The following is an 11358-nucleotide window of genomic DNA, read 5'->3' as shown; positions in this document are numbered from 1 at the left end:
CTAAGAAGAAAAAAAGGGGTGTTGTTTTTTATATTAAACAAGAAATAGACCCAAAATGGATTTTTAAGGACAATGATGGCAGATATATCGCAGTGGAAGTGATACTGAACTATAAAAGAACTTTGTTATTGGGATTGTATGCCCCAAATGAAGCAAAAGACTCTTTCTTTAAAGACATTATACAACAATTAGATCAAGTGATGTATGAGCAAATTAAGATAATGGAAGGTTTTAATGGAACAGTTAAAAATATTTTGGACAGATCTGGGGGGGAAAAAATGAAGGAAAACTACCAAAGTCATTTTTTGATTTACTAAAACAAGGTGGTCTGGAAGATATATGGAGGGAATTTAACCCTAAAGAACATGACTATACTTTCTTTTCAGCAAGGCATAATTCTTTCTCAAGAACTGATATGTTATGGATTACAAAAGATCTTGGATTTATAATGAAAAAAATAGAGATTCTTCCTAAAATAGGGGCAGACCACAATCCATTAATGTGGTCTGCAAAACCTGTGAAAAAGACCCTAAGATGGCGGATAAATGAAAATTTGCTACAGAAAAAGGAAATAGTGTCTCTGGAAAAGGAGACTAAATCTTTCTTTCAAATAAATGAAAAAGAGGACATTAAATTTCAAACTGTGTGGGACATATATAAAGCGGTAATGAGGGGCATCCTAATTACACTGAACAATAAAGATAAAAGAGCCAAAGACAAACAAATGATGGACATTCAGAAAGAGATTGGAAAAAAGGAGAAGGAGCTTAAAAAGAGACCTGGGGGGAAAAAAATTATAAGGGAGATTACAATATTACGAAGTCAATTGAGACATTTGTTAAACAAAGAAGTGGAATGGAATTTAAAAAGACTTCAACAGAAATCTTTTGAAGGAGTGAATAAGCCTGGAAAATACTTGGCCTGGCAAATGAAAAAAAAAGGGGGGAGAATAAAGTTATTAACAAAATTGTATCAGGAGGTAATGACACTGTTGACCAAGAAGGAATTAAAAGAGAATTTTATAAATACTATGCCAAGTTGTTTAAATGCCAAAAAGTGGATAAGGGAAAAATTGACGCATATCTACAGAAAATTAAAGTAAACCCTTTAACAGGAAATATGGTGAAGGTATTAAATGAACCAACTGGAAAAGAAGAAATAGAAGCAGCAATTAATTCAATGAAATTAGGGAAGGCACCCGGTCTGGATGGTTTTACAGCAAAATTTTACAAAGTCCTCGCAGAGGCGCTACTACCAAAACTTCAGAAATTGATGAATATTATAAGAATAGATGTGTAAATACCTAATACATGGAAAGAAGCAGTAATTTCGTTGATACCGAAACAAGACAGAGACACCACAAATGTAAAAAACTATAGACCAATTTCATTACTTAACAATGACTATAAAATATATGCCAAAATTTTAGCAGAATGCCTTAAATAGCATTTGAATAATTTTATTAAAGAAGAACAAGCAGGATTTCTTCCCAGGAGGCAAATTAGAGATAATATCAGAACAGTCATAGATATTATTGAATATTATGAGAAACATCCTGAAAAAGAAGTAGCATTATTTTTTGCAGACGCAGAGAAAGCATTCGATAATGTGCATTGGGGTTATATGTTTGCAGTGGAGAAACTGAGATTGGGAGAAGATTTTATAAGAATGGTGAAGGCGATATATACTGAACAATGACGACGAAGAAGATGACGACATTGGATTTATATTCTGCCCTTCACTCAGAGTCTCAGAGCGGCTCACAATCTCCTTTACCTTCCTCCTCCACAACAAACACCCTGTGAGGTGGGTGGGGCTGAGAGGACTCTCACAGCAGCTGCCCTTTCAAGGACAACCTCTGCCAGACCTATGGCTGACCCAAGGCCATGCTAGCAGGTGCAAGTGAAGGAGTGGGGAATCAAACCCAGTTCTCCCAGATAAGAGTCCGCACACTTAACCACTATACCAAACTGAATTGTGCAGAACTAGAAAGTCCTTCTCTTGTGATAGCGAAGAATAGATCCGGAATCTACAAGGACAGCAGTCCATGCTACCTTCTGGCTGATGCAAAGGAGAGTTGGAATCATGGAAATAATGCAACCCAGTGACACATGTGAAAGTGCTTTGACTTTGCAAGAGGATTGAATTCAGGATAATCAATAATGAATTGAGGTCCACATCCTTGGGAAATGAGTTCCCAGCTGGATGGTTGCAGTTGACATGTTTTTACTGATTCAAAATCAGGTTGAGGAATGTACACACATTGAAACAACACATAAAAAAATCATAATGTGTGGGTTGGCCCTCAGAGAGCACAACAGGGGTGCATGTCACTGCAGTAATGAAACTGCCTGCAAAATAACTGTGATAAAAAGTGGATAGCCTTGTTGCTGTATAAAGCAGTTCATATTGCTTGTATGAAAAACAATGTTTGACTATAGTTAACACCTACCATGATTTGTTGCCTTGGCCCTGGATAAGATCACAATCATATGGACTAACTTTCTCTGGGGCTGTTTGAATAATCCAATCCATCATTGTAGATATCCATATTGTTTTCCTTCCAAGGGTATTAGGAACAGGGATGTTGCTGGTGGTTTGCCCCCCAAGGTCAGAATAAAGAGTCAGGCACAATGCATTGGAATAAAATTGGGCCACTTTATTAAATATCAAAATAAAAGGCAAGGGCACCCAACCAGCGGCCTGGCCAGGGCTAGAGGTCACCGTGACCACTCCCCTACCATTAGCGGGCGAGAAACCCAGCCCCCCAGCCGGATCTGAGTGACTCAGCTCCCTTGAGGCAGGCCCAGCAGGGAGGCACGCTCCAGAGGGCCCAAACCCAGACGCACGTCTCGATGGAAAGGCATCCTCTAGCCGAGCCTCCAGGACAGTCTGCATTCTCCAAACCCGGGTCTCCAAACCCCAAGGTTGATCATCCCAGACCCCTAATTCCCCAAAAGGGGGATGCTTCACAGTCCTCCCCTAGCTGCATAGTGCCCTAAACCCCAAAAACCTGCCCACTAAAGTGACCACCTATTTAATGGCACCTCTCGATAGCCAATTCCACAATCCACTGCGCTGCTATGCAGAGTAGGCAAAAAACACACCCCAACAACAGCCAATCTGCTGGGGTGTAAAAAATTCCTACCCAGCTCCTCAAATGAGGCAACCAGCAAATGCCTACATAACACACAGGGCGGGCGGGAAGGCCGATCATCAATGGAATGCCAGGAGAGAGCGGGGAGCTAGCTGTTAAGATGGCTAGACCCCGGGCCCAGCACTGCATGCCCAAATGGGCAAACCCTGACTCCTCCCTCCCAGGGAGGCAAACCGGGCTAAAGCAGCCTAGCAGCTATGCTGCAGGCTGCAAGCCCCTGATTGCCCCCCAAGGTCGGAATAAAGAGTCAGACACAATGCATTGGAATAAAATTGGGCCACTTTATTAAATATCAAAATAAATGGCAAGGCCACCCAACCAGCGGCCTGGCCAGGGCTAGGGGTCACCGCGACCGCTCCCCTGCCATTAGCGGGTGAGAGACCCAGCCCCCCAGCCGGATCTGAGTGACTCAGCTCCCTCCAGGCAGGCCCACCAAGGAGGCATGCACCAGAGGGCCCAAACCCCCAAAACCTGTCACTACTAAGGCCAAGTCTCTACGTAAGGTTTAACACCCACCAGGAGGCCCAAAGCCACCTGCAACCCTTGCCACAAATCTCTCAGGAAAAGCATATTACCCTTTTCTGAGAGATGCACCCCATCCCCTCTGTAGAGGTCAGGAAATTTCGACAAAATGTCCGGATGAGGCAATTAGTGGCCCAACCCCCCTTCTAACACTTTTTTAATCTCCTTGTTAGCCTTATACCGGGCCTGCTCAATAGCTGCAGAGTCCATAGCACAATGCCAAACCCAGCGGGGCAGCATGGCTGACCACATTATGATGGTCCCAGGCCATTGCTCCCTAATGTGCTGAAAGTCATCACGGGCCTGCCAAACCAAGGCCTTGCCCTTTAAAAGCCCCAGATCATTATCTCCCAGGTGAACAATTAAAACCTGAGGAGGAGGATCTGCACTATCTTAAAATAACAAAGGCAGCAGGCCCGGCCACTAAAGGCCCCGGCGCCCCCGCCATTCAATACAAACATGTTGGCTGAGTCCCAGCTGAGAGCCGACCGAAGTTCTCCGCGCCTGGTGAGCGGCCCTAAACACGTGGCTATGGCCACAGACGAGAACTCGGCTTCTCTGGCCAGGAACAACAGCATCTAAAGAGAAAAAACAGTTAAACAGGTACATAACCAGTAGCAACCAATAAACAAGCTACTTAAGGCCTAAGAAATGGACGAACATAAGACTTGTAAGCTGATGAATGCCAACGACCCAAGCACTGAATAGAAGAGGAAGGATACCCCATGGCGAGAGCCGTTGTGGCTGCCCCAATCCTAAAGGAGTGGGTACCAAACCGCACTCCCGTCAAACCCAGCACCCCCAGAGCACGTGATGTCACAGCCCAAAACTGATGTTTGGTCAGCGGGCTACCATCGTGATGGCAAAACAAAAACCCATCATCAGAAGGCACCCCTTGTGCATGGACAGTTCTTCTCTGCATGATGCAAATGCTCTGAATTCTGCGTCCAGTTTGCCCATGGGCCACCCCCTTCCCACCTAGTCTAAAACGCATGCAAGGATGCTGTCTCTACCCGTGGCCCTAGCTACCTCGGCGGTGTGGAGGGGCCTCTCTGGTAAAGTCTCTATAAGCATCACATGGTGGGCGGGGCGGGATGCGGGTCCATAGAGGGCAGCAGCAGGCAGCTGAGGGCTTCCACGTGACCCATAGCTTTGCTGGGGTGGTGGACCAGGGCATATGTATTCGAGTTGAGGAACTGGTTCCACCGCAGGACACACTGTGACAGAATTTGCGGTGTCTGGTGGTCTGGGGTGAGGAGGCCCAGTAGCAGCTTATGGTCCATGGTGATCGTGAAACGCCCACCATACAGGTAGTTGTTGGATTTATGCACACCCACCACTATTGCCCAGGCCTCCTTGTCTAGCTGGGCATAGTTGTGCTCCACGGGGTCATGGTACTCAAATAATAGGCCACGGGAACCTCCCTCCCATCCGGGAGTTGGTGCCCCAGAATGGTGCCCACCCCATACGGGGAAGCATCGCAAGCCAGAATCACTGGTAAGGATTCGTCAAAATGGTGGAGCACATCATTGGAAACTAGGAGGTTTTTGACTGCCTGAAAAGCGGCGGCCTGCTTCTTTTCCCAGACCTACGGGGCATTTTTATTGAGGAGCCTATGAAGGAGTTCTGCGATGGCCGCTTTGTGGGGCAAAAATGAATGATAAAAATTTAATAATTCCAAGAAACTTTATAACTCCATCTTGCATGTGGGGGCCAGAGCGTGGACAATAGCCCTGGTCTTGTCAGCCGTCAGGTGCATTCTCGCTGCGTCTACTGCAAACCTCAAGAACTCTACCCTCAACACCCCGAGGGAACACTTCTCCTGCTTTACTTTAAGTCTCACCTCCTGGAAACGGCGGAGTACCTCATGCAGATGGCTGCTGAACTGCTCAGCGTCTGGGGCAGCGATCAAAACGTCATCAAAAAAATGGTTGCACTCCGGGGATCCCTTTGAGAAGAGCATCCATTATGCTCTGAAAAATCCCCGGAGCCACACTAACCCCAAATTGCAACCGCCACACCCAAAAAGCTCCCCTGTGAGTCACAATGGTCTGGGCTTCTGCTGTCTCCGCGTCCACCGGGAGTTACTGGTACGCCTGGGCCAAGTCCAGTTTCCCAAAAACCTTAGAGCCTGCTAGGGCTGCCAGTACGTGGCTGACCACCAGAACGGGGTATGGGTTGTCCTGAAGTGCCTTATTTATTGTGCACTTGTAATCAGCGCATATGCGCACATCTCCATTCGGCTTCACTGGAGTGACTATGGGTGTTTCCCAAGCAGCATAGGATACCGGTTCTAGCACTCCCTGGGCCGTGAGGCGGTCCAGCTCCGCTTCTATTTTTGGTTTAAGAGCGAATGGAACTCGCCTGGCCTTCAGTCTTATCAGTCTCATGTGGGGATCGAGGGGTAAGGTGATGGGAGGCCCCTTGTAGCACCCCAGGGACCCATCAAACACTTCCGGGAATTCCTGGCACACGTGCTCAAAATTTTGCGTTCGCATCTGCTGCACCCCCACTATTTGAATACCCAGCGGTTGAAACCAGGCCAGCCCCAGTAATGTGGTGAGCTGGCGTTTGACCACGAGAATGTCCAGTTTGCCCTTAAAGTTCTTAAACTCTACCCTTACAGTGGCCCAACCCAAAATCTGTACAGGGTTTTTTTGGAAGTCCCACAGTATGAAGTCTGCTGCTCGCAGCCAGAGCCGGCCATGGGGACAAAGTTTTCTTAGAGACTCCTCCGAAATTATGGAGATGGAGGAGCCTGAGTCCAGCTCCATTAGGCATGGAGTGCCCTCGATTAGGACCGACACCCTGACCTTATCTGGGGTGGTGAGCGGCAAGTTCATTACCTGCAGGCTAGTCGATGTAGGCATCGGTCAAGTCGTGGTTGGTGGACTGGTGCCTGCGAGTGGCCTTGGCCCGGCTAGCCCGTGCTATGTGGCCCACTCTTCCGCAGTTCCTGCAGTCCACGTTGCAGTAGGGGCAGTCCTGGTGCTCTTGTGGATCCCCACAGCTGGCGCACTTGGTGTTGGCTGGTCTCTCTGTTGCTCGTGGCCGCGTGGGCACTCTCAGCCCCATTCCTGGTTGGCGACGTAGCTGGTTTGCTTCCTCCTCCTCTGGGTTGCCCGGTGCCACCTCCTCCTTGTGGACGGCTTCCACTCATGGGTTGTTGTAAGCTTTGGTTGCTCTCTCAAACACAGTGGCTTTGTTGAAGGTGAGTTGGAGGGTGAGCTCTTCCTTTGCGAAGAGCTTTTGCTGCAGTCTTTCGTCTCGGAGGCCCCAGACGAAGCGATCCCTCAGGGCCTCATCTAGCTTGTCGAAGTTGCAGTTCCCTGCGATTTGGTGGAGGGCGGCCAGGTAGATGGCGGCTGTCTCTCCCGCCCCTTGGTCCCTCTTGTGGAAGAGGAATCGGCAGACAATGATGGAAGGCTGGGGCAAGAAGTGCCCGGTCAGGAGTATATCTCCTCGTACGTTTTCTCCATGATCTTTGCAGGGGCTGAGAGACCCTTTGCGATCTCAAATGTGGCCTCTCCGCAGACACTCAGGAGTACGTCTCTCTTATGGCTGTCGTCTGTAATAACGTTCGCTCGTAGGTAGCAGTTGACCCGCTCCATGTAGGTCTCCCACCTATTGGGGTTGGTGGGGTCAAACTCTGCAAGGCGGCCCGTCGTCCCACTTGGGTTAGCCATGGCGGCGGTGGGCACTTCCGTCTCCCTTGAATGCGTGCCTTTCTCTTCTCTGGCCAGGTCAGCGAAGTCCCGCTTGGGGAGTTACCTGGCTAGAATTCCACCTTCATTGCCACTGTAATGTACTGAGTGACGAGACGTGTTGAAGGCAACATGCTTTATTAGCGAGTACATCACAAGGCAAGGCAATGCAGGCCGGGTCCCAATTATATACATACCCCGGAACAACCTTCAGTCTGGCCAGGTCCAATCCTGGTCAGTTAAACTTCCCGCCACAGTTCTTGATTGGCGGAGCGTATTTGCGGAGCTACATCTGGGGACCAGTGGACTTCCATTGGTCACCTCCGTAGCGTCCGCTGTGTTGTAATTTCAGGACTGAAATGCAAAACACAACACCTTGTATGCTCTGTAAAAAATTATGTCAGTAGATCTGTGAAAACCTTAGACTTTGGGAAGTCTATCCAAACAGACAGTAGTGGGCCAGAGGGATCAATAGTTTGTTTCGGCTTCTGATAAAAATCAGTGCAGAAGTCAGTATCAGCTCTAAAGCTCTAACAACCCCAGTGATTAACAATTGGTTGAAGGTTTGCCCATCCTCCCGCTAGACAACAAAGCTGAATACTCTGCCCAACCCAAGAATATGTACCTGAAGCTTCATTTCATTCAGAGAAGATTACAGTCGATTTCCTTTTCAGATTTGGCTACTGAAACTATTACTGGTTGGGAGCTTCTGAAACAGAGAACAGAGCTAAAAAAGAGAGAGGATGCTTTGTTTGCCTCCTTGGCTCTTTTTAGTGCACTGAGCTCATCTGTTTATTTATTAGTCTTAGGGCCTGACCTTTGCACCCTCCTTGCTCACAAGGGCAGCTTTTATTCAGGTGGGTAATTGCAGTAATCCTCTCAGCTGTCATTTGATGTCTGCAGGACCATCTTAAGCACAGCTCCAGAACAATCCTTTGTTTGGACATTTATTTCCTAGTAGTGTTTTTAGGATTGTTTACTTCAAAGTAAGCTTAATTAAAATTTTACTGTATGTTTCACTTTGCTACCTCTCCATTATTATTGTTGGGCTATCTTTATTACCTTGTAGACCTATTGTTTTTTAAGGTGTTTTTTAAAAATTACCAACTGGTTTATGGATGTTCTTTTAATCAATTTCGTTGATAGTTTTATTACTGTCTTTTTATAATTCAGAACCTGAATTGGGAGCCTTTTTAGATAGATCCAGGTGGGCAGCAGTTCCCTCAAAGTTGTTGAGTCTTGTGAGCAAACATTTTGCTTTGTGAGCTAGTGACATTAAAGTTGTGAGCTACTAGGGCCATTTTTGCATCTAGGGCCATTTTTCCTGAGCTGAGACAAAAATGTGTGAGCTAGAGGCTAAAAAATTGTGAGCTAGCTCCAGGACCGTAGCCAGGATTTTACAAGTTGGGGGGCTTTTTTAAAAAGTCAGGGGGCAACCTTTTCCCTCCACTGCAGGGCTTGCCACTTCCCAGAAGCTTTCTCAAGTAGGGGCAAAAGCTGGAGGCCCTGAATGTGGCCAAGTCAAGGCAGCCAACCATAAAACTTTGGAGTCAAACAGGAAGGTTCCTTTCAACTCCCTTTCTCCCACCCTGGCACTTTGCAGACAGGAACTCCATTTGTGCCCCCCCCAGCCCATTCCACATGGCTTCCTCTGCCTCCCTCCTCTCTACCTGTTGCTTTTGCTGCTGCAGCGCATTGTGCCCAGCTCAGCTCTCCTGCCTCTGGCTGCCACTGATGATGCTTTGCCAGCTCAGCTATGGCAAAAAGAAATGAAAAAAGGAGATTGTGTGCCAGAGGCCCCCTGGAAGTCAGCCCCCCCCTCAATGGATGTCAGGGGGCAGTGCCCCCACAGGCCCCCTTGTGGCTACAGGCCTGACTAGCTCACACTAACTCAGCTTAGAGGGAACACTGGTGGGCAGCCGTGTTGGTCTGAAGCAGTAGAACAAATTTTGAGTCCACTGGTACCTTTAAAACTAAAAAAGTTTTATGCACAGTGTGAGTTTTCTTGTGTGTGCACGCAAAAGCTCACACCTTGAAAATAACTGTGTTGGTCTTAAAGGAGCCTTTTTAGAGTGACAGCTGTAGTATAACACTTGTACAGAATAATAAATATAAAGGGCAGTGGTTTGTGTCCAAACATTTAGGATTGGGAGGTGAATCTGTTTTTAGCACATACATCAAGACTGCATTCAGATATCAACTGGAGTTTGTTTCTTCCCAGTTTTGAATCCATGACCAAGGAGAAGAAACAATCTCCACTTACCCCAGGCACCTACCTGCTTTTGGATGAACATATGAAGCTGCCTTATACTAAATCAGACCCTTGGTCCATCAAAGTCAGTATTGTCTTCTCAGACTGGCAGCGGCTCTCCAGGGTCTCAAGCTGAGGTTTTTCACACCTATTTGCCTGGACCCTTTTTTGGAGATGCCGGGGATTGAACTTGGGACCTTCTGCTTTCCAAGCAGATGCTCTACCACTGAGCCACCGTCCCTCCCCAATTTGATGGATGTCACATCAAGTTTGATTTAAGCAAACCACCAAGCCTTCAGCCTCACTCAATGCATGAGGCAGGAAGTTGAGAGGAGGAGGGAGAGAGAGGGCATATGAGCACAGCAAATAAATTGTGCCTATACCTCTCACAAACAAGCAGAAGTTGGTTGTGACGTCTGAATGCAGCCAAACTAAATAACAGCACATGTATAACTTCAAGTGGCTTCCTGCTGCACTAAGTACATTTATAACTATGATGCTTCATCATCTTAGCAGTTGAAGACTCATGCGTAAACTATTAGGATGCTTTGAGCTTAATATTTCATAATAAAAGCTAATGTAAGTGATACAAAAGGCAGCCAATCTCACAAGGTTTCTAAAAATATGAACTCTTGATTTAAAACGTGTCAGTGAATTTCCTGTGACATTGTTAGATTTCAAATAAAGGCCAAGTATCTGTAACAGGTCTCAGAGTAGTTGAACAGATGGCATGTGTCTCAACAGCTTTTTAATTACTTAGTTTTAAAAAATGTATTGTGTAAATAAATATTTAATGTGATCTTTTAAAAAAACTTGAAGATGAAAAATGCATATGCCCTGTTTTTAGTACTATATTTTTGGACCAGAAATCCCTAATGCTCCCCATTCAGTGACAACAATATACACAACTCAATGGTTATAGTGACAAATTACTATGTAATAAAGTGCATATACAAAATACAAAACATAATTCATGAAATTTCTTCCATAAGGAGTCCCATTGTGCAGGCTGTTGACTTTTTAAAGTCGACAGCCTGGACATCAGGACTCCTTGTGGAAGAAATTTCATGAATTATGTTTTGTATTTTGTATATGCACTTTATTACATAGTAATTTGTCACTATAACCATTGAGTTGTGTATATTGTTGTTCCTGTAGTGACCTCTCCTGTTGACCCATTCAGTGACAGCTGACAGAAAAGTCTATAACCACAGTAGAATATTTCCATTGTATGACATGTACAATTAGACCCACAGCATTGGGAGGGGAATGGGTACATTTTCCTGGAAGCCAGAGATCATGGGGATCAGGACCTAATCATATTACCATGATATGCCACTTACAACATTTCAGAAATAAATTATATTGGGTGGGATCAAAATAGGGTTGCCAATCCCCAGGTGGGGGGAGGGGATCCCCCGGTTCAGGGTCATCAGAAAGCGGGGGGAGGGGAGGGAAATGTCTGCTGGGAACTCTTATTATTCCCTATGGAGATTTATTCCCATAGAAAATCATGGAGAATTGATCTGCGTGTATCTGGGGCTCTGGGGGGGGCTGTTTTTTGGGGTAGAGGCACCAAATTTTCAGTATAGCATCTAGTTCCTCTTCCCAAAATACCCCCCAAGTTTCAAAAAGATTGGACCAGGGGGTCCAATTCTATGTGCCCCAAAAGAAGGTGCCTCAATCCTTCATGATTTCCTATGGAAGGAAGGAATTGAAAAGCT

The sequence above is a fragment of the Heteronotia binoei genome, chromosome 4, assembly GCF_032191835.1.
Source record: "Heteronotia binoei isolate CCM8104 ecotype False Entrance Well chromosome 4, APGP_CSIRO_Hbin_v1, whole genome shotgun sequence".
Classification (NCBI taxonomy): domain Eukaryota; kingdom Metazoa; phylum Chordata; class Lepidosauria; order Squamata; family Gekkonidae; genus Heteronotia; species Heteronotia binoei.
The sequence above is the reverse complement of the archived record's forward strand: the minus strand, read 5'-3'. Positions refer to the sequence as shown.